The 23,527-nt window shown below is 45.0% G+C and overlaps 1 protein-coding gene across 1 annotated transcript in view; it reads left to right on the top strand.

Moving 5' to 3' along the window:
* Positions 1-23,527, top strand: part of TMEM132B (transmembrane protein 132B) — a 259,572-nt gene that overhangs the window by 83,802 nt on the left and 152,243 nt on the right. The window lies entirely within an intron of this gene.

Raw genomic sequence — 23,527 nt, 5'->3', positions numbered from 1 at the left:
TTAGCCAAGTGTAAGTTATTGGGCTCAGTATAGAGGCAACTGAGTGAAATTCTGTGGCTGTGTACAGGATCCTAAAAGGAGGAGGCCAGAACCAAACTAACAAGCCTCCCTTCCCCATACATCTCCTTTAATAAGGCCCTCAAACCGACCACAGTCAGCAGAGTTCTTAGCTGTCTTATTGGTCTAGGGAGCAAGCAGACTTTCTCCCTTTCCTTACATGTCAAATCTGGGGTGTTGCCCCTAACTCACTTCATAAGGCCCTGACCTCACTGCCTTGGGTCACAGCAACCCATCGTATAGTCAGAAAAAGTCTCTAGGGCCCAGGTCAGACAAGCATATTGAACCTGTAGCAGCCAACGTGGTTCTGGTCCCCTCTGTCCTGCTCAGCTTTCTTTTCCTGTTTATATAGCCCAGCCCTGAGGAGGGGAAGGGTGCTCCTTGATTGCACCCAGACTGTCTTGGCTATAAACCCCAGATTATCCCTTAAAAAGGTGGTACACTCTGCCACAGACTTGGGTTATACAGGCAAGAAAATCCTGAAGGTCTGGGCCCTGGGTTTATATTGTAACATCGACCTCAAATTTTATTTCCAAGGAAAAAAAGGTTGGAATTACATAATATATAATAAAGGTATCTTACAGTTTAGCACTTTTCATTTTAAAGGTTCCCAAAGTACCTTACAAACTCTGGACTATGTTCCCTACTCTGATCCACGTGGTGGACCTCATGAGTTTTAGCTTGTTCTCCACACATACTCTAAATTCTATTGATTTACTGTGAAGATTGGAGAGGAAAAGTCAGTCCTAAATCTGTTGGGTCTGTGTCTTTGTATACCATATAGTACTGAAGACACGGTTGATGCTTAAGGTTTTATTCTCAGTTACACCAGAGCAGTGTAAAGAGGCCCTTCCACCACCTGAGAATTCAGGCTTTAGGAAATAACATACAGACATCACTTCACCCATGCTGAAATGTGCTCTGAGCCATGTTGGAACGTAACAACTTCTTTAATAACACACAGGAATATCATTCATAATTTAGGATGGGAAATAAAGCAGAATACAGTGGGCCAGATCCTCAGCTAGTGTAAATGAGCATAGCTCCAGTGAAGCTAAAACTATGCTGATTTCTGTTCTCTTTTGTATTGGTTCTTATATTGCACTCATCACTGTAGTATCTGAGTGCCTGATTTATACCAGCTCAGGATCTGGGCCTATAGTCCAACTCCCAGTGCATACTACGTTTGACTCATAGTTTTGTGAGAAACATATAATTTTTAAAATACATACTTTGCTGCAGCAGCTTCACTGCTGTTCGTTGTTTGAGCTGGCTTCATCAAAGCTAATTTGGGCATGTCGACATGTGATGCAGTCAGACCTCTGATTGCAGTGTAGACATACCCTACAAATATTAAGATGCTCAGTGTTAGGCCAGGGGGCTTTTCTCTCTGGATTGAGTCTGGGCATACAGAGCAGTTATCTGCCTTCCCCTTTTCTTGACTTCAGGGGCGGTGGGAGGGGTAAAAGAGAGGACATACACACTGCCCTAATTCTCCAGCAAAGACAGGTATCCTCTTTTAGCCATTAAAGGGTACGTGAAAACCAGAAAAAGTGCAGCCTTGCGGCCCAGGCCAGTATTTTCAAACTTCAGTGCCTCAAGTTAGGCACCTAAATCCATATTTAATCATATTTAAGCACCCAAATAAAGGCCTGATTTTCAGAGATGAGGGAACTGTGTTCCTCAGCATCCCTAAAAATATTCAGGCTGCTGTTATTTAGGTGCTGTATACAGTAGACCCTCAAGTTTGTAAATCTTGGCTTAAATAAATGAATAGGAACCCAGAGTCATTGATGGGTGGGATAAATGGTGTGGGATCTTTTTGTCACTTTTTTGGGGGTGATAAATATGTTTTTGCCTATTTTATATTGTTTCCATCTGATCTATGAACCTAAGAATCTTTCCTGTCTGAATTTGAAATTATTCTGACATTGGTCCTGCTTTTGAGCAGGGGTTTGGACTAGATGACCTCTTGAGGTCCCTTCCAACCCTGATATTCTATGATTCTATGATTCTATGGTGCACCCTCCCCTTCTCCACTTATGATTATGATTTCTTTGAGATATATTGCATTGAAGTGTCACTGTATATTTGTAGGGAAACAACCATGAAACTCACAGTCCACAATCTTAAATCCCAGATCTGTAAACATTTGCACATTGGAAATGAGATGGCATGCTCTCACCTTGGTCATTGAAGTATTTCTCTTTCTGTCGTGGAAACTTTTACAATGCAAAACTAAACTAGGCAGGTGGTTATGGGCAGGATACCTAAAAACTGATGATTTCCAAAGGCTTTTCTGTCAGTAAGTGTAATTCATGTACATGGAAAACAGCCCTTGCTGCCTGAGAGCCCTAGGGCTTGGACTTCTCTGTACATGAATAGAACACTAGTAGAACATTGTTCATCAAGGCAGCAGCTCTGCTGGAAGAAACCATAGCCTTACTGTGCTGGCATTTCTGTGTCTAGACAAAAATGTCAAAGGGCAGGTAGAAAGTGAACTCAGGACACCTTGTTCTTTCACTTTCAGGTAACAAGCCAATTTCCCCACGGTGCCTATTTATGGCCTTAGCCATACGCTCTAAAATGTTGCTGGCTGACTTAAAAAAAATATATATATATATATATATATATATATATATATGAATGATTTATATTTATGATCTGGAATGTGTGTTAATGCAGTTGTTGTGATGTTCATTCCTGGACAGTAGCAAGCAGACACTGTAAATACAAGCCAGAAGGTATGTGGCACATAAAATGGAGTTTTAGAAATGACAGCAATGGTATATCTGCCTGATGCTGCAAATTAACAATAAACCTCAAGGGCATGGTGTAATTATTTACTTTGCTAAATAACACAGAGAAGCTATGGTTTAATTATAGTAGTTTAGCTATGAAAAAGAATTGCAGCAATTTTAGCTTCAGTGCATTGCATTAATGAGCCTTGCTAACAGTTACTTGTAATATTGGATAATGTTTCTTTTGTTTTAAATCATCTTTTTTTAAATGAGTTGCGTGCAGATGAGAAGGAACCTTTCCAAAATATCTCAATGAAATATTTTAGTTTCCAAAAGACACACACCAACAAGGCACTTGATAGCACAATTATACTCTATAAAGCCAGATGTGTTTGGCTCAGCTCTTCTGTTACTGACACCCCTTGCGTGCTGGCTTTTTGTTGTGATTTCATCAGGAAAGGCATGTGACTGAGAATCTTTATCCAGATGATGAAAAATCTGTATGTTTCTACCTGATCACATGCAATCTCAAACTCCTTTCCAGTTAAACTGGGGGTGGGGTGAGAGGGAGAGGGTGGGGGAGGAAGAGGAGTAACAATGCACGCAATTGTTTTTTCTAAAAATGTAGCTAGTCCTGATTTTTGTGATGATGTGGTACAATACAACTGTAAGGTCCATGCCTATCTTCATTGAAGTCAATGGCAAAACTGCCATTGACTTAGTGGGAGCAAAGTGAGCCATGGTTTTGTAGTGTGTCTCATGCAAAATGCATCTCCTTACTGCTGCTGCTGCCTGCTCTCCACTGGTCTCCCTACATTTAACCTCTGCCGCTGCTTGTCTAGCCAACAGGCTGTTGCTAAAATCATCTCTGTCTCCCACAGTTCTGACCACCTTATGCCTCTCCTTGGACGCTGTTCTCCCATTGAAGGCACAAGAAACTTCCATTTGGCAGTTAGTTAGTTGCATCTTGTGGCACCTACAACCATTTGTACTGTCACTGGCTCCTGTATTCTTGAATCCTTTCATTGTCTTCTCTGCTCTTTCCTTTCTAACATGAAGCTCTTTACACCCTGTCATGGGTTCTGTATACACCAGCCAAAGGGTTAACAAAGCAAGCCTGCCCAGCCAGAACTGATTGGCAGCCCAACAGCGGCTGTGAGGATAAAACGGCTGCAAGCAGGAGTGTGGAGTGGCTGCCAGAGAGACAAGGGGATTGCAGAGAGAGGATCCCTCCAGCAGACAGGGAGAAGCTGCCAGACTAACCAGTCCACCAAAGAGGGAGAAGTAGGGCAAGGCGCTGGGGAAAGCTACCGAGGTAGGCAGTAGCTCAGGGAACAGCACGGGACTGAGGAGGACTGGTTCTGGCTGTTCCAAACAAGGACCCTTAGCTGGAACCCGAAGGAGTGAGTAGTCCTGGGTTCCCTTACCTACCCCCGGCATGGACTGCTTGAGAGCTAGGGCTGATTAGCCCCTACTGGAGTCAGGGGAGCTTCTGCTTCCCCATTATCCTAAAAGAGCCAGAGACTACTGAGGACCTGGCCAGGAGGGGTCAATCAGGAGGGATCAGTCCTTGACAAACACTTGATAACTGCAGAGTTGGGTGTGACCGTGTAGCACATACAGACTCCATAATACACCCCCTCAGACTTACAACTCAAAGTACAACTTACAACTTTAAATTCATATCTTTAGTTGATGTGGTTAATTTTCCTGAGCGTCCCCGTGTAGAATGCTGAGCATTTTACAGTGAACTGTATTAGAGAAGTATGGGTAATCTTGGAAACAGTTTGTGGCTAGTTTATATGATTTCACATCTCACTGGGTGGGTAGTTTCATTCTAGTTTCAGCTACAGACCTAAACTATGCACATTAACTCGATTCTTAAGCAGAATGTGCTCTCTCCTGTCTTACATCTCTGAAAAGGCTTCAGGGCCGGCCTTAGGGAAAATGGCACCCTGGGTGAACTTGCATCCCTCCCCAGGCCAAACTGGACACGACCCACATCCTCCCCAGACTGAACCCCCTGAACTGGACCAACCCACATCCCTCCCTAGACCAGGGGCACTGGTGGGGGGATGGGACGAAGGGACTCCGTTGCTCCACGGGGCCCAGGCTGAGGGGGCTTACCTGGAGCAAGGAGCACCCACTGGTCGGGGTGTCCATCCACTGGGTACTGGTGCCACCTCCTGCCCAGCATGGTCTGGGACCCCCATGCTCCCCGGCCTCTGCATTTGAATAATGGCAGGACCGGGGTGGGCGCACGGGGGGGGGGCTGCATGCGCAGCACCCTCCCACCAGTGCTGCCCCAGGCCTGGCAGAAGCCTGAGACCCCAGGGAGGAGGTGGGGGTTGTGCCACGGAGAAGCCTAGCAGTAATGAGGGTGGAGAGGAGCCCTCAGCTGGTGGCCGGCTGGCTGAGAGGAGCTGGGGGGAGGGCCTGGGCCGGGAGGGAGAGGAACCAGCAGCGCGCAAGTAGAGTGCAGGGCCAGGTCAGCGCACAGCACCCTCTTTGGCAGGCCGCCCTGGACAACCACCCTGGCCGCCCACCCCAAAGGCCGGCCCTGAAAGGAGTACCATAAGAAAGATGGTAAGAAACATGAAGTGCTTAGTGTGACGAAGAGCAATGTACTTTCCATTCACATGGAAAATCAGTTTGTACACAGCTACTGCAATTGAGATCCAGACAGGTGTCTTTTAATGAGAACTGGCTTCTTCATACAGACTGCTTCACTGAGATGAGTACACTAGAGTCTGAATGAGTTCTCCCCTGCTATCCATGGAGGAATTGGGGGGAAAAGACTTCAGGAGTAGACCAGATTTGCATAGACACAACTATTTTCCCTAGGTGATTTGCAGACAGACCTGTTTCAGTAGGAGACGCTTCCTTTGTGGGTCAACAATGAATTAAGTTGTTGCAGGGGTGCTGTAATGTTGGAAGATCTGCTCTTAGATGAGAGGTAACACCAGGGTCTTGACTATTTACATTTATAAGAGGTTTGAAGGTACTTTTTTCAAGAATAGAGATGTTAGCCTCAGAGTCCTGCCTACTGCAATTCTCGCCACTGTTTCACTTATATAAAATTATCAGTTGTTCAAATTGAGGAAGTTACTTTTCACTTCAAAATGCGAGGGAAGAGTGAAGAGCTCCATTTGTTCCAAATGTTGTGCTCATGAAGCTTGACATGGTAGAGCAGCCATCTTTAGAACTATTGTACAGTGTGGGCTGGGATGGAAGAGAGGGAAATTCATCACGCTGCTGCTTTTAATCCCGTTCTGCTTTCCCAAATTTATTTTCCTCAAAGTTAACTCAGTGGGGGCTCACTAGAGCTGCGTGACTAACTGGTTTTTTGGTTTGAATTTGAAAAATAGGAAAAAATGTTTCAGGTTGAATAAAACATTTTATTTTATTTCATTTTGGATGTTTGTTTTACTCTTTTTGGTTTGGGTTTGGGTTTTTTATTTAAATCTAGGTAAAATTTTTAAACAAAATGTCGTTTCAAAACAAATAGTCAAAACACTTTGTTTCAAAAATGTCAGTGAAATGTTTTGTGCAGTCTTCACAAAGTGTTCACTCTGTATCGGACCTATCCGTCCCCATCCTCAAAGGAAAACTGCACAACACATTCAAAAGACGGCCCTGGCAGTTTAAATTCATAACTTCGCTAGACATTAAAAATCACGGCCTTAATAAAGGTTTCAGAGGGGCAGCCATGTTAGTCTGTATTAGCAAGAAGAACGAGGCATCGTTGTGGCACCTTAGAGACTAACAAATTTATTTGGGCAGTGGCTTTTAGCCCACAAAAGCACATGTAGCTTATTAGTCTGCTTACTGGCCCACGAGTCTATTTTGAGATGAATTGCCTGACCTAGATGGCTCCTCAAGTCAACAAGAGAACAGCAGTTAAGAAAGAGAAAGGCCCATGGGTTGCGTACAAAAGAGCTTCAGCCAAGCAGGCAGACCACTAGAACACAGCATAGCTCAATACCAAATACAGGGCAACAGCAGGATTGAAAACACAGGCAGCATTTAAATGAGAAAGTACGTGTAAAATTGCAGACATGGAACAGCCTCTTCAGCAAAAGGAGCAGATAAGCCAGACTCTTTCCCACCAGGGCCCCACAGTGTATTCAGAGCATTACCCATTCTTGTGATCTATACACTGCACATCGAGAGTCACGGAAGTGGTGATCCATAAACTATATAAGTATAATAAACTCAGACAGCAGCAGCGGAGTTAGGGGCCTCTTGCCATGATCACCTTCCTTCCAACTGTTACAAATCTGTAACCAGAGCCTTGTTGATCTGCCCAGTACACTCAAAGACGTTCATATGCTGGATTGAACATATGCTCTGAGTATACTCTACAGAGGCTGGCAAAATGCTTACTAGTCTATACAGCCATTTGTGTTGCCTACATTCTGCTCAAGTGTAAACCCCAAACTGAATTATTTGAACGAGCTGAAGATTTTGGATTGCCGTCTTACAAGAATAGCTCATGAGATTCCAGTGGTGTTGAATGTTAATTGAAATCCTAGCCATGATTTGGCCTTGAACCTTGAACCACCACTTCAGCTCTTCTATAGACATAAGCAGGTGAGTGTAATACATTAGTAGTGCGTGGAGAGTACTGGTTGGAATATCTAAGATGAAAAGTGCTACACTATACAGTGTATAATATTGTGGTCCGCTGACCAGTGTGTATGTATTTTTGCCCTCTGCTGGATGGAATCAGAACTGCCCAACTCTGTGTCATAGACTCTACACTGCTAGTAGCTAGTGGGGCTTCTTCATTAGGTCAGTTGATATGGGCTTGTGCTTTAGGAGCTAAAAAATAAGATATAATTTTTGTCCCTGCTTTTGCTGTGAAGTTCCAAGTGGCTGTGCTGTGTGGCAGAGTTACGAACATGAAGTTCTTTTTGGCCATGGATTTGTTACTCTCTTTATCATCAGTGACTTACTCTTTCCACTTGAGAGAGCAGAGGTTTTGTTCTTGACGTTTTTTTCCCAGAGGCCATAAGGACTTCTTGGCTTTGAGTTGAAGCCCAGGACATGATGATGCAAACAAACAAACTTTGCATATGGGCCGCTGTTATGTTGCTGCCACTAATGTCTGCTCATCTGTAAGAGAGAGTCTGTGTAAAGCAGATATGGAATAGTAAATTAGGAAATACAGCTGATCATAGACAAGCTTAAACTTTAGAAGCTCCATAGGATGGCAGGGAGGGAGAGCAGAGGGTGGCTGTGGAAAGAAAAGGATGCGGCTCGCTGAAAGGCTGGTATTAGGATAAATGCTTCCTCTGGGTGCATTTAGGCTACAGTGGTTGGTGTGGGGGGAAGATAGTGGTCACTGTGCATTTTCACTTCTGCTAGGCTGCTTATTATTCTATAAGGAAAGATTGTTTAATTGTTATATGTAGTTTCTTCCAGTCATATACAAGTGGCTTGAATTTCATTTACATGACGACTCCTTTGCATCACTCTGATAGGGTAAAAGGGCCTTCATGTAAATGAGAATCAGCCCCACAATCTTAAAAAAAAGTAGTCCCCAAACCAAAATGAGGCTTAGAATCTATTGCTCTGTAAGCATTTGAAGTGATCTGGATATTTGCCAGACTGACTGTTCAGTTTTCCCTGTTATCCCAGGTTCTTGGAAATGATGTATGTGCCTCAGATCCACAGGGCTACATTCGTTTGAGTTTAACAAGAGCAACACATGGGTAGGGGCTTAGAGAATCAGGCATCTTGCTTGTATGTGTCTGTATGGGGTGTAACAACCCTGCACTGGGCAAGCGCAGTGACGAACAAGTCACTTAGGGCCCAAGAGGCCATGACCCCCTTGCCTCTGCTGCACTTGCTGTAGGTGGAGGGAGCAGATAAAAGGAAGCTGGTTAGCTCAATCAAGGCTGTCTGAGGAGGAGGATGGATATGTGCTGCTTGCTCCTGCTGAAGAATGGTCAGCCCTCCAGAATGTTGAAGTGGGTATCCCTGACGACGCTATGGAGAACCCACCGGCTGCGGAGACCGACAGAGATGCCAAGCTGCGGCCCAGAGAAGACAGGCCCAAAGTGTATTTAAGGGTAGGAAGTGACCCAGGAAATGTATTGGAAGCCGATATTTGAATCCTGAAATGGGAGGTTGCTGGCTTCACAGGGCCCTGGGCTGGAACCTGGTGGAATAGGGTGGGCCCAGGTTCCCCTACCTTCCACTGCTCACTGGAAGGTGAGCATTACTGCTAGAGACCCTACAGACTATTCGTTGGCTCTTTCCCACCCAGAGGGCTGGAGTCTCTGATTGTGTTTGTCCCAGTTGAGAGTCTCGACGACTGTGTGACGAGGTGTATCAACCCCGCACTGGGCAAGCAGGGTTGCCTCCCGCTCTCCTCCCTCCCCCCGAATGGGCAAAGCCCTGTGATAGTGCCCTTGATGACCAGAGATGGTGGGGTGATCCGATTCTGATGAAATAACAAAAATCTGACTCTGGAACTTTCATCTCAATCCTGAACATGACCTGAAAACTTGTGGATGTTCAGAGATTTTTCAGATAGTTTTAAAATAAATTGCTATCTGCACTTCCAGGTTCCAGTTGGAGGCCTAGACAGGGAAAAGTCAAAATACAACGAGAGAGGTGATTCTGAGACTCTAGTCTGACTGGAAGGAGGAACCATATCTCAGAGCAAAGCTTATTCAGAGGCTTCAGAATTGGTTTTGTAGGCCAATGGTAAGGCTCAGATATTGAGGCGACTGTTTAAGACGTGACTACCACTACTTGCATGTAAAATTACCTTTCCTGTGGCAATCACAGCATTCCTATATTCATCATGTACTTGGAGCATGGAGTACAGGGAGTACCACGTTGATATGCTGCAAATAACCTGGCAGTTGTAAATTGGCTCTCAGATACCACGTTGATGAGCACCATAGAAATGCCTACAAGTAAATAAATGGGCAAACAGGTCCAGACCCTGCCAAATGCTACATGCCAGCCACTTGAACTTTGGCCATCACCAGACAGAACAGTGCCCAATGTAAGTTCATACTGAAACAATCTGCTGAATTTGAAACAAAATCAATGCTTTCAGACCCTGGTGTCTGTTTAAGGAAAGGTACAATTAACTCTTCTGATACATATGTTAATGAATCAAAAAGGGTTAGAGACAGGGAGGGGCAACACAAGTTGTTTGATTTTAATGAAATAATTTTTTTTGGCATTTTGTTCTATTGAGAGAAATGTCCCATTAAGCTTAATCCAATGAAAGCTTTGATAAATTGTCTTATCAAGCACCCTGTGATAGAAAAATGAACTAATTTAATTGTGGTAGCTAAACAAAATGGACTATTTTCTTTTGTTAGAAATTAAAGGGAATAAGATCTAATGTCACTGCACTTATTTGTATTTCTGATATGTAAATTCAAAGCATTCAGTGCATACATAGTGAGATGATCCATAGTTTCTCTAGACAGAGTAAAAAATGTGAACCAATTTTTTTAATGTGGAAAACTGATATAATTAGAAGGCTGTTAACATTTTTTTCAGCTGTGTGAAATGAACAAGTCACAGGAGACGAGTTCTTCGTAATAATTAAAGTTCAGGAATAGCTTTATAATATGTTTCAGATTTGATAGATATCTTTTTAATTTACAGTAAACATCTGCTTATTTTAAAAAAAATAGAACTCGGGTGATGATTCTGTTTGCTTCAGATTCTCCAACGTCTGTTATTTGCCCAGGACATACATTAGGCATCTTACTAATGAAGGGGAACGTATGGGTTGCCACTTCACATGGGGGAAGACCAAACAAATGCAACAGTTTCTCTTCAGTCCTGGATGTGCACTGAGTGTAACCCCTGGATACCAGTGGATGACATCATTTTTTGAAACGCAGAATGCAGTTCTTGCAATAAAGGTTGATGAAGCATTTAGGACAAGCTAATGGTAAAGAAATGATACCAGGGTGAGGCCATTATTTCTATGACGTTGTATGGGTAGCGTATGGTGGACAAGGCACTATCTTATGTGCAAAAACAAGAGTCCTGGCCCCCAAAGTGCTGAGAGGCTAAGGGCTTGGTCCTGCAAGGGGCCAAGCACTCTGGTCCTGATCCAGCAAAACACTAAAGTGCAGGCTTAACTTCAAGCATGTGAGTAGTTCCATTTCAAACAATGGGACTGCTCTTTGTCATGGGCTGGCTGGCTGGCCCTTTAAGGCAAGCCAGGCTCAGCTTTGCCTGTGACCCACCAGCTAGCCCTTAGCTGATGGTGACATGGCAACTTCAGGATCATTAGTGACGCCAGCTGGGAAAGGGTTAGGAAAAGGCTATACAGTGAGGGGAGAGCCTGCAGAGAAGGCATGACTCTCCTGCAGGTAGGAGAACCCACAAGGAGCAGCACAGGCTCCTGTGGGGGAAGCCCTGAGCTTGGACCCACAGTGAGCTGGGAAATCCTTAGGGGCAGCTGCCAGAGTCCCTGGGGAAGGGAGGCAATAAGAGGCAACTCTGCTAAAACCAGAAGCAACTGAGGAAGAGCCTGAGAGAGGTTGAAGACTGATGAGCTCAGCAGAGAAAGGAGGAGCTGGAAGGCTCTAGGGAGGAGCCAGAGGCCTGGGAGTCAAAGGAAGGCCTTGTGAAACACAAGCTGCTGGGAAGCAGGAACAAGGGGGCGTGGAGGTAGGAAGCGGCCCAGGGAAATAGCAGCATGTCTGAAGAAGCAGACCTAGCTGATTACTACTGCAGGGTCTCTGGGCTGGAACTCCATAGAAGAGGGTGGGCCTGGGACCCCCTACCAACCCCTGAGGAAGGGGCATGCAAGCCCTACCGAAGGAATATTGAGCCCAGGGTGGGGCTGAAGACTGAACCCAAAGGATGGGCCAAGGAATAACCCAAGGGAGGGGTGCTGATGGCTCTTTTGTGTTTGTATTTTGAGTTGGATGTTTTGTCACCCTGAACTTTGTGACTTGGCCAGTGGGCTGAGTCATGAATGATCTGGTGAGAGGCAGCCTGCCAGCAGCAGGTGCCAGAGATGATGGCCCCTTGCAACGTCACACCCTGGGACAGATCCATGCTATGGGTACTGAGTGCACTACCTTACCCACAAACTTTGGGGAGCATGGCCATTGAAAAACTCTTACAGAGAGAGCCACGTCTGGTCCCCTTTTGTAGTGACTAGTTCTGCTGGCTGGTGTATGGGCGGGCCGGTGTGTGTGTGGGGGAAGGGGCCGGGGGGCAGAGGGCCATGGTTTTGGCCTGCCCTGCTCTTTTCCTACCCACTTAGAGAAGGCTAGTGTAGGCCTGGCATAAGCCTTGAGCAGCCCTTATGCTCAAAGAAGTGCCGGATCATGTCATCCTGTACCCCTGGGGTGCGTGTGCAAAGTGCACAACTCCCATTGAGTTGAGCTTGAGCTGGGTGCGTGCATTGCTGCCATTTGTGCCTCTGAAAATATCCCCCCCAAATGTCTTCCACCCTCTCTTACAACCTGTGCAGGGCTGGGCACTGCCTTGCTTGGAACGTAACATGATCTTCCTAGCTGGCATGCTGCTAGTTTTGAGAGTGAAATGTGTCTCTGTGTAGTGCCTTTAGGAACACGGTCGGCAAGATTATTCTTCTATTGTAAGATAGGTTGCTTTTTTCCAAGGTCCTAACTATTAAATCTATCTTCACTCTCATTCTGTTGGCTTACTGAGCCATTTCTTTCCATATTCAATCCTAAACCCCCGCTTGATATATCTACAAGTTTACCTAAATCGTTGTCATGTGGATGATTTCGGGCAGACTAACTCAGTGCATATGGGTGTCTTCTACAATAAATAAAAACCACATCACAGATTCATGGGCACCATGGGATCTGTATAGCAATTCCACTGCTGTTTTATTCAGATGGCCTGGAAACACAGTTCAGTTGTGTCACATATTGCAAGTTTCTGATATTTCAACGCAGACTGATTTTCCACTTTACTTATAATGGAGAATGGGACATTCATTGTATTAGTAACAAAACAAAACAAAACAAAAAAACCTCGCCAATGGAATCTACTTTAATTCGTAGCTATCACGCTCTATCCATGTCTATAGCAGACTTTAAGTAACTTTAGTTATGTCATGCAGACATTGTCTTGGTCCCGAAACATTGACATTCAATTTATTTTGGCTTTCAATCAGCATTTTCAACATACACATCCAGGTCAAGAATCCTATTTTCTTGATAATGCCCAGGGACATACATGGCAGATCCAGAAGCATGTGTTACAGATTACATAAATGGAATCGAAGGGCAATCTTTCTTTGTGTCACTGACCACACTTTCTAGACATGAGTTACCGCACAGAGATGCTTTATGACCTATATTTCAACAGCATCTTTTTTGCCTTCTTGTAGATTGCAGAGGAAAGAACAGCATAGATAGGTCGTAAATAAGAGATGTAAGTTAGTGCCACCTAGAAAATGAGCAACTGGGGAAATGTAAATTGAGGCACCAAGGGTCATATGACCAGTAAATAGGGCACTCATCTGATTTGTCTGTGGATCACAAATAAGATGACGATTTGGATTCCTCCAAGTTAGTCAAGCTTTATTTTCCTGCCCTGATGCTGATGATTTATTACTATTATTTTTAGTTCCTCTAGGAGGAAGTTAATGCACTGGACTAGCCTTCAAAGATCTGGGTTTAATTCCTGGCTCTGGCACAGATTTCAGTGTGACCTTGGATATGCCATTTTTGCGCCGTTCCTCAAGTTCCCATCTGTAGAAAGGGGGATAATCACCCTTCCCTACACGGGGGGTGGGGGTGGGGGCTATTGTGAGACTACAGGAAGTGATGGCTGTGAGGTGCTCTGATGCTGTGCCAATGGGTGCCAAATAAGCACTACGCTCAGAGAAGATTCTTGCAAGCAGGAGCTAACTGCAGTGTTAGAAGCACAATAAAGATAATGGATTTCAAGAAGGCAGCCTTTAGCAAACTCAAGGAGTTGGTAGGTAAGATTTCATGGGATGCAAGTTTAAGGGGAAAAACAGTTTAAGAGAGTGGGCAGTTTTTCAAAGAGACATTATTAAGGGCATAAGAACAAATTGTCCCACTTCATAGGAAAGATAGGAAGTATGGCAAGAGACCACCCTGGCTTAATCTAGAGATCTTCAATGATCTGAAAGTAGGTCAAATTACAAAGGATGAATAGAAACAAATAACACAGGTATATGGGGACAAAATTAGAAAGACCAAGGCACAGAATGAGATTAAACCAGCTAGAGACACAAGGGGTAACAAGAAAACTTTCTACGAATACATTAGAAGCAAGAGGAAGCACAGGGTAGGCCTCTTTCTCATTGTGGGTGGGGGAGAACAATAACACAACATGTGGAAATGGCAGAAGTGCTAATGACTTTTTTGTTTGTTTTACCAAAAAGTTTAGTAGCAAGTTTAGTAGGACATCTAACTTAATGAATGCCAATGAAAATGAGGTAGGATCAGAGGCTAAAATAGGGAAAGAACAAGTTAAAAATTACTTAAGCAAGTTAGATGTCTTCAGGTCACCAAGGCCTGATGAAATACATCCTGGAATACTCAAGGAGCCATTAGTGATTATCTTTGAAAAATCATGGAAGACAGGTGAGATTCCAGAAGACCGGAAAAGGGCAAATATAGTGCCCATCTATAAAAAGGGGAATAAGGGAAACCCGGGGAATTATAGACCAGTCATCTTAACTTCTGTACCCAGAAGGATAATGGAGTAAATAATTAAGCAATCAATTTGCAGATACCTAGAAGATAATAAGGTGATAAGTAACAGTCAGCATGGATTTGTCAAGAAGAAATTATGTCAAACCAACCTAATAGCTTTCTTTGACAGGGTAATAAGCCTTGTGGATGGGGGCAAGTGGTAGATGTGGTATATCTTGACTTAGTAAGACTTTTGATACTGTCTCACATGATGTTCTCATAAACAAACTAGGGAAATACAACCTGGATGGAGCTACTATAAGGTGAGTGCATAACTGGTTGGAAAACCATTTCCAGAGAGTAGTTATCAGTGGTTCACAGACAAGTGGAAAGGCATATTGAGTGGGGTCCTGCAGGGATCAGTTCTGGGTCCAGTTCTAGTGAATATCTTCAACAATGATTTAGATAATGGCATAGAGACTTCACTTATAAAGTTTGCGGATGATAGCAAGCTGCAAGGGGTTGCAAGTGCTTTGGAGGGTAGGATTAAAATTCAAAATGATCTGGGCAAACTGGAGAAATGGTCTGAAGTCAATAGGATGAAATTCAGTAAGGACAAATGTAAAGTACTCCACTTAGGAAGAAACAATTAGTTCCATACATACAAAATAGGAAATGACTGCCTACGGAGTACCGTGGAAAGAGATTTAGGGATCATAGTATATCACAAGCTAAATATGAGTCAGCAGTGTAACACTGTTGCAAAAACAAGAGAACATCATTCTGGGACGTATTAGCAGGTGTGTTGTAAGCGAGACACAAGAACTAATTCTTCCACTCTACTCTGGGCTGATTAGGCCTCAGCAGAGTATTGTGCCCTGTTCTGGGGTCAACATTTTGGGAAAGGTGTGGACAAATTGGAGAAAGCCCAGAGAAGAGCAACAAAAATGATTAAAGGTCTAGAAAACATGACCTATTAGGGAAGACTGAAAAAACTGGGTTTGTTTAGTCTGGAAAAGAGAAGACTCAGGGGACATGGTATCAGCTTTCAAGTACATAAAAAGTTGTTACAAAGAGGAAGGAGGTAAATTGTTCTTGTTAACCTCTGAGGATGGGCCAAGAAGCAATGGGCTTAAATTGCTGCAAGGGCAGTTTAGGTTAAACATTAGGAAAAACTTCCTAGCTGTCAGGGTAGTTCAGCACTGGAACAAATTGCCTAGGGAGGTTATGGAGTCTCTGTCATTAAAGGTTTTTAAGAGCAGGTTAGACAACACCTGTGAGGGATGGTCTAGATAATACTTAGTCCTGCCATGAGTGCAGGGCACTGGATTAGGAGACATCAGGGGGCCCCTTCCAGTCCTACGATTCTATGATTCTAAGTGCTCATCCTGAATAATATCAAAGTAAGAAAACAAGATGAGCCTGTTTTACAGCAATATTGTGAAATTAGAGCGTTCTCCCCTATTCTAGAATAACTGGCATAGGAGAGGGTCAAAATTGCAAGTTTCACCTACTTATTCTTCTATTGGGGAAGAGAGCTGGGGTTGCCTCCACCATGGAAGAAGCTAGGGGCTCCAATGTCAGGCTACGCTTACACTACAAGTTAAGGGTGTGATTCCCGGCTCATGTATATGTACTCACGCTAGCTTTTATTGAACAATGTAGACATAGTAGCATAGGCAATGGCAGCATGGCTTAGCCGTGTCGAGTACAAACCTGCCTGACACTGGTGGGTATGTATTCAGTACTCACCTAACCCTTGCCACCCCTGCTGCTGTCATAGCATACAAGTAGTCTAAGAAACTATGGATTTCATGGGATCAGCAGGAGACAAGAGGCATCCCTGCAGATGCCCTTATCTGCTTTGTTTTCTGGCGTCCCTGGTCCTAGGAGAGCATGACTATAGTAACTAATATACAGCTAGCTGGTCATGCCTCTAACCTCTATTCTGGTCCCATCTCATTTCTGCGTATGGGTCATTTCCTACGCAGGAATGATCTCTGGGAGGCCAAGGGAAGGCGAGATGGTACCACAGAGATGTCTGATTCCTCCTGCCACTTCAGCACAGTCTGGGATGGCTTCCTATTTGAACATAGGAGGAATCATCCGCTCTTGATTTTACTCAGCGGGTGTTTTCCCAGAGCAAGCGGTAAATAAAGATTTCAGGATTAGACTCTGTGTGTTGTTAAAAGGAAAAGATGATTATGCTGGCGTGCGAGCAAATGTTGAGGGTTAAAGTCTCCTAGAGTTAGAGTGGCACCATTTGTGTTATTAATTAAGGTCCTGTCAGTGTTTCCACTATAAATCCTTATTATAAAATTTCACTCTAGATTAAAACTCAACCTAGAAAGTTCCCTCCTGGGAGGTGATATCTTGAAATCTGTTACCAATTGTGTCAAGACTTTGAGAGTTGCCCAGTAGTCTTCTCTTCTTCTTTGCCCGCACCCACACAAAAGAAAAGAAGGGGAATTACAGTCAGTTCTTTAAGGCGTTTTTTTTGTTGCATTTATTATATAAATAAACTGGCATTAAAATAATGATGGTAGAAAGCTGCAGCTGGCGCTTCCTCACAATTAACATATCTCTGAGCGGGGCTAATGACAATGGCTAGGTGCACAAGGGTGGATATCAGCATTCTGGTACTCAGTTATGACTGCATTTTCAAGGGCTCAGCACCCACCATCAGGGCCAGGTGTCAAAAGTGCTTAGCACTCGACAGCTCCCATGTGTGATATGCGAGGCCAGATTTTTCAAGGAGCGTCGCACCTAACATGCTGAGAAATTTTGAAATTCTGCCTCCGAGGGTGGGTGCTGAACACTTTTGAGAACCTGGCCCCTATATGCCCATAGTCTCCATAGGCCTCCTTGGAAGATCCACGCATGTAGGGAAACCTCAGTGTGATTCTGAGAGGAGAAATGGACATTGTGCCAAATCTGAGGAAATGGGCTTGATGCAGGAAAATCCCACAGAAATAGGCGGGAGGAGGCCTCCTCTTTTAGGCTGTGGAACTGGTTCATGGCTGCAATAGTCCATGCAGCTATTGAATAGGGCCCAGGAGACCTGAGTTCTGTTTGCAGTCTCTGTGGATAAATTCTGTGCCTCAGATTATCTGTCTATCATTTGCGCCTACCTAGCTATCTTAGGTGTTTATATGCATTCAACAGCCTTCACCAGGAGACCATCATTTTAATTTCTGCAATCCCATGCTTCATTCACTACATACCTTCCAACTTCTCCAGGGGTCCATCGGACAACACCCTCTATGTCAGCACTTATATGGCCCCAATTACTGTAATATAAGAGCATCTCGCAATCTTTAACATGTTTACCCTCAGAGCTCCCCTCTGATTTAGGGAAATGCTGTAATCCCCATGAAGAACTGAGAAACAGCGACTTGGCCAAGGTCTGCGGAGAGCTTTTGGCAAAGCAGAGAATTGAAACGTCCAAGTCTGAAGCTAGCACCCTAACCACTGGGCTATCCTTCCTCTCATTGTCGTGGTATCTGAGCCTCTCATTTGAGGATAAATCTTTGTACCAAACTCTCAGGGGCATTGTGAGACTAAGACCTTGCCTGCATTTGCCTACACTTGCAGCAGCATGTCGGGTATGTGCAGCTACACGCTGCAGTGAAAGACTCTAGAAGGGAGGAAGGAGGCAGTGGGAAAGTCTCAGGCAGCAGGATGCTACATGGCTAAAAACGGCCGTGTAGATGGAGAAGGCGCTGCTAGGGTGTTTGTGGAGGGTGTGTAGGGTATATACCTTAGGGTTCAGGCGTGCAGAACATTCTACCTGACTTGCCTCAGCAACGCCTACTGTCTGCACTGCTGTTTATGCTCAAGTTAGCTGGGCTTGTAGTGTCTGTAGTCTACGAACCACTGCAAGGATAGACTTACCCTCCGTTCATTGCTGTTTGCATCGTGCTTTGAGATCTTTGGATGGAAGGTGCTGTATTATTGCTGTTTATTAATTTATTTTATTAAGACTGTAACTGGAAAAGTAAAAAGCTTGTGTGAACTAACATACCCCCCACCATTAATTTTTTTTGGGATCATCTCTGAATACATTAACTGTAAGTATATTTTATCAGGAGAGACGAGGTTCACGTACTGGGATTGGAAAGAGCATTACCATAATTCTGATTTAGTGCCCGCTCCCTATTAGAACCAGACTCTCATCAGACACACTTAAATGTTAATTTATGTTTTTAACGGGCAGAGTACTTTACTGCCCACAGAGTTCTAAACTGAGCTGAAATTTATGTTCCCCTCTTCGAAATCATGTGTATTTCACTCTCACTTGGAAATGGAAGAGCTGAATCTGTGAAGAGTGACAATCTGTCCCTGTGGTTTACTGGGCTTTTTTAAAAGGGGTTTTTCAGTAGAAACCGGAGACCGGTGGATGCAGATTTAACAGAAATCAACTGACTGTGCTGCCTTTCACTTTTATATGAGGGTGGAGGAGGAACTGGCAGAGCAGTAGAAGAAAGCTGTCTCTGAGCTATTATCATATCGTTTTATCTCAAATTTCTTTCTTTCCTTGATGTACAATTTTTTTGGTTGCCTTGATGCTGTGGTTTAAATTGTAGCTTGAAGCTGCCATGCGTCATAAGGAGGTCCTGGAGGCATTGTGCTCAAGGCACACCCGGTTCCTCTGGAGCCCAGGGAGTCACAGTGATACTGTCTAAAAGGGGACAGCATGCCTTCCTGCTACTCTTGTGTGCAGGGCCTGTGGAGTGAGTCCTGGGGGGGATTTTCATAAGGTTGCATTGATAAACAGCGGGAAGGAGCCTGTAGAAATATATAAATAGTCCTCAAGACACAAACCAGATTCACACAGAGATAGCAGGAGAGGGGAAGAGTGTCAACCACGTCCTTTCCATGCTACCTGTAAAACTAGCCAGGAACCAATTTTTTTCTTCAGGAAAATGCTGTTTGTCAAAACTGCAACTTTTTACAGAAATGTATCGTTTTTTTATTAACCTGTGTTGGAAGGTTTCTCGGGGGCAGAATGGAATTCCTGGTCAGAGAGAGGGAGACCCCCTGCAATAGCCAATAGTCTAGTGGATAGGGCACTCCCCTGGGGTGTGGGAGAGCCACATTCGACTCCCTGTTATGCCTTATTGGCCAGGTAGAGCAGGGATTTGAACCAGCCTATCAAGAGTCTCTTTCTTGGTGTGGAACAGCAACATCATTTTTTGGAAATCTCAAAGTTTCACAGGATGGGGAAACCATTTTTCCACCCAGCTCTGGCTGTCTGCAGGGCCATGGCCTACTCACTCCACCACCCTGCCACTAGACTAGCTTCACACAGTCCCACTGCTCCCAGGCTGAGAAGACTGATGGTTCCTGATTTCTGTGCCAGGGCAGGATTCGAAAGGGGGGAGGCTCCTTGTGCCCCTTTTTTCACCTCGACCACCCACTCATTGCTGCTACACAGTCTTGCTGGTAGAGCGTGTTTTCCACTGACATTTGTATCGTTTTAGTCCAGTAGTTCTCAAACTGTTGTATGGGTGACCCCTTTCACGCAGCAAGCCTCTGAGTGCGACCTCCCCCCCCCCCTTATAATTAAAGACACTTTTAAAAAATATTTAACAGTGGAGATGTTGGAGATGGAACCTGACAGCTCACGACCCCCACGTAATAACCTTGTGACCCCTTGAGGGATCATGACCCCCAGTTTGAGAACCCCTGTTTTAGTCACCGTTGGCATAGTTGACACAAGGTGAATCTCTGCTGTCTCTCCATTACTCCGGATGTCCCATCATCATCTTTCTCCAGCCTGCCCCTTGTTCTTAATTGTGTTATTACTAATTAGTATTTGCATTGCAGTATCACTCCAGGCATAGACCAGAACCCCACTGTGCTAGGCGCTATACAAACAATGAACAAAAAGACAGTCCCGCCCCAAAGTGCTTGCCACCGAAATAAATATATACATCACTGCAAGCGCACAGCAGGTAAGATATGTCAGCTGGATAAAGACCCTTTCATGAAGATCTTACGGTGCAGTGGCTCTTGTGGGCATGATATGGTGCTGCACGACGCTGAACCATTAGAGTGGCAGGTGGCCTTTACAGCTCAAATGAAGCCCACCAGATTTTCAGATCTCACAGTGGCTAGTCCTCTCAGTCACATTGCCTGAAAGCTGCAGATTGCCATTAGGCTTCTGGGATCGTGGTGTTGGTGAAATTCCCACAGCAGCCTCATCGGTGCTCAAAAGCTGCTTTCTCTTCTCAACCTCCTGCCATCATCCAACAAACATTGTCATAAACACCGTTTAAGCTTTGTCATGAAGGGAAACTAAGAAATGTGTCTTTCTTTGACTGAACCATTTTGTTTCAGTCTGTCTCTAGTGAAGAGGAAAGTATGACCCCTGGAGTCTGTAAATTCTGTTTTCTTGACTATCCTAAAAGATGGGGCAGAGTTTTCCTTTTTCTTGTTCTTGGGGCTGGCCCTAGACCAAATGGCACCCCAGGCGAGGAGTGTCTTCAATGCCCCCTGCTCCATTAGTAAAATTTTTGAATACCTTATTTTTTATTCCATTTGTAGCCCATTTCACAACTTTGATGCACGATTTGCATGCATTATTATCCCTTATATACCCACGAGGACATGGCTGACAACATTTTAGGAGGTTTGAGGAAAATGTAGTCCTCACAAAGTCTGGAAGGTTCCATGAGAGTCTACAACAGTCCAGAACATTCTATGAGGTTAGTGAAAAAAAATGAATCCACATACGGAATACCTGAAACATTTTCCTTCAAACATTCTATTTCCCCTTTTGTTGCGAACACCAAAAACAGCATGCTGAGCCCAGCATCTCCCAAACCTGGCACCCCAGGCAGTCACATGGGTCGCCTGCCCCTAAATCTGGCCCTGCTTGTGGTTAGGAAGTACAGTAAGAGGGTTTCTTATGTTTAGAGTCAGTTACAGCTTGGAGTATAGTACAGGTGGAATCTGAGATGTAAAGTAATCAGAAAGGACAGTTTGAGGATGATTGCAGTGATATAGGTTTTTGACGATTTTTTTGACATGTGCCAGTCACGGCTCAGAGCACAGTGAATGGAATTATTCCCAAACGCCCTGCAACCCTCCATTTTCAGAAATCTCCAAGTCTAATAAGTATCAATTACAGCTCCCAACTCCACTTCCCTGACCATCATCCACTTTCAAATAAATCTTCCACTAGCTTCCAACTACGAGGTTCCACTTGACATTTAATTTAAATATGCAGCAGCCATATTTGAGATGCTCCGATGCAGGAGGAGTTATTTTTGTGATTATAAAAATACATACTACAAAATGTCACCTGGAAAGGGTCTGTTCCATTTTATTAGGGTCGGAACCATCATCCAGGTCTTGCAGTGTCAGACTGTAGGTGACATGAGTGTGTGTGTGAGAGGGATTTAGATATGATTTGGTCAGGTTAAGAGATTATACAATATTTTGCTAAAAAAGCAGTACAGATAGGAAATAGGTAAGAGTAAAAGATTTGGGAAGAGGAATAAAAAAGAATAGCCCTTGATAGAATGAGGGTGGAGGAGGGAATAAGATATGAAGGTGGGAAATTGGAGTGTTGGGATTAGTATTCTTACCTATATTAGATCGTGCCTATGAAACTCATTAAAGGTAAGGGATCCCGTGTGTTGGGTGCTGTAGATAACCAAGATTAAACAGATTAAAGAAGAAGAAAGACAGTCCCCATCCCAGGGAGCTCCCAGTCTAGGTTAGACAGGATGCAGCAGGTGTACAAAACAGACAAATGAGGCAGGAGGATGAGGTAATAATAAAATGAGCAGAGTTTAGCAGGAAGGCAGACGTCTCAGCTCACCTAGCCAGTGCCAGACATCCAGGCAGAGGTTGGCTTTAAGGTGGGATTGAAGAGGAAAATGAATGTTATGAATTATGAATTTTGACAGGGAGTTTCTCCCAGGCATTATATGGGGGTGGGGCATGACAGAGAGCGCAGGATGTCTGAGGGGAAAGGGGGCAGGCAGGTGATTGAGGCTGCCATCAGTGGGAGATCAAAAGTGAGAGCTTGAGTGCATAGCCCCATCCTGTTTATCAGGCCTAAGTGGTGAAAACCCTTAAAGACCAAGACGAGGAGCTTGCACTTGATGTGGTAGAGGAGGGGGAGCCAGCGGGGAGAGACAATGAAGTGGGCAGGTATGCCTTGGTTGAAGTGATGAGCTGGGAAGATGACCCTTGCAGCAATGTTTGAAAGAGGCTTGAGATGGTCAATGTGACTTGCCTCAAAACCAGAGATTACAGTAGTTAATGGGCAAGTTGATGAGGGCCTGAACAAGAGCTATGGTAGCCTGGACAGATAGGATATGGTTAATCTGTGAATTTTAATTAGGCTCCATCCAGTGATGAGCTGCCAAAATCTTAACAACCAGTTCCCTCCTCACCCCACGAGGGGGTCGTGCCCCGCCCCCAGGACTCCTGCCCCATCCAATCCCCCGCGTTCCTTGACGCCCCCACTCCTGGGACCCCTGCCCCATCCACCCTGCTCCCCTGTCTCCTGACTGCGCCCAGAACTGGGCAGGAGGGTCTCGTGGGCCACCATAGTGGGTGCCTACCCTGCCCCTAAGAGCCAGAGGGATCTGCTGGGGGGCGAGGTGGGGAGTCCCAGCAGTGCTTACCTGGGGAAGCTCCCAGGACACATCTGGCAGGTCCTTCTGGCTCCTAGGAGCGGGTAGCATAGCTAGGGGGAGAGCAGGGGGAGCGGGAGCTCCCCCACTGATCACATCAAAAGTGGCGCCTTAGGCACCGACTCCCTGGGTGCTCCAGGGCTGGAGCACCCACGGGAAAAATTTGGTGGGTGCAGAGCCCACACCAGTAGTTCCCCACCCCGCGCCCGGCCCCAGCTCACCTCCACTCCACCTCCACCTCCTCCCCTGAATGTGCCGCCCCGCTCTGCTTCTTCACCCCCTTCCCCCGGCTTCCTGCGAATCAGCTGTTCGGGCGGGAAGCCTGGGAGGGCTGAGAAGCAGGTGGCGGCTTCGCGCTGAGGCCCAGGGAGGCGGAGGTGAGCTGGGGCAGGGAGCGGTTCCCCTGCGCGCCCCCCCGGTTTACCTGCTG

This window comes from Eretmochelys imbricata, chromosome 15 (genome assembly GCF_965152235.1).
Source record: "Eretmochelys imbricata isolate rEreImb1 chromosome 15, rEreImb1.hap1, whole genome shotgun sequence".
Classification (NCBI taxonomy): Eukaryota; Metazoa; Chordata; order Testudines; family Cheloniidae; genus Eretmochelys; species Eretmochelys imbricata.
This window is presented reverse-complemented; position numbering and strand designations above follow the sequence as displayed.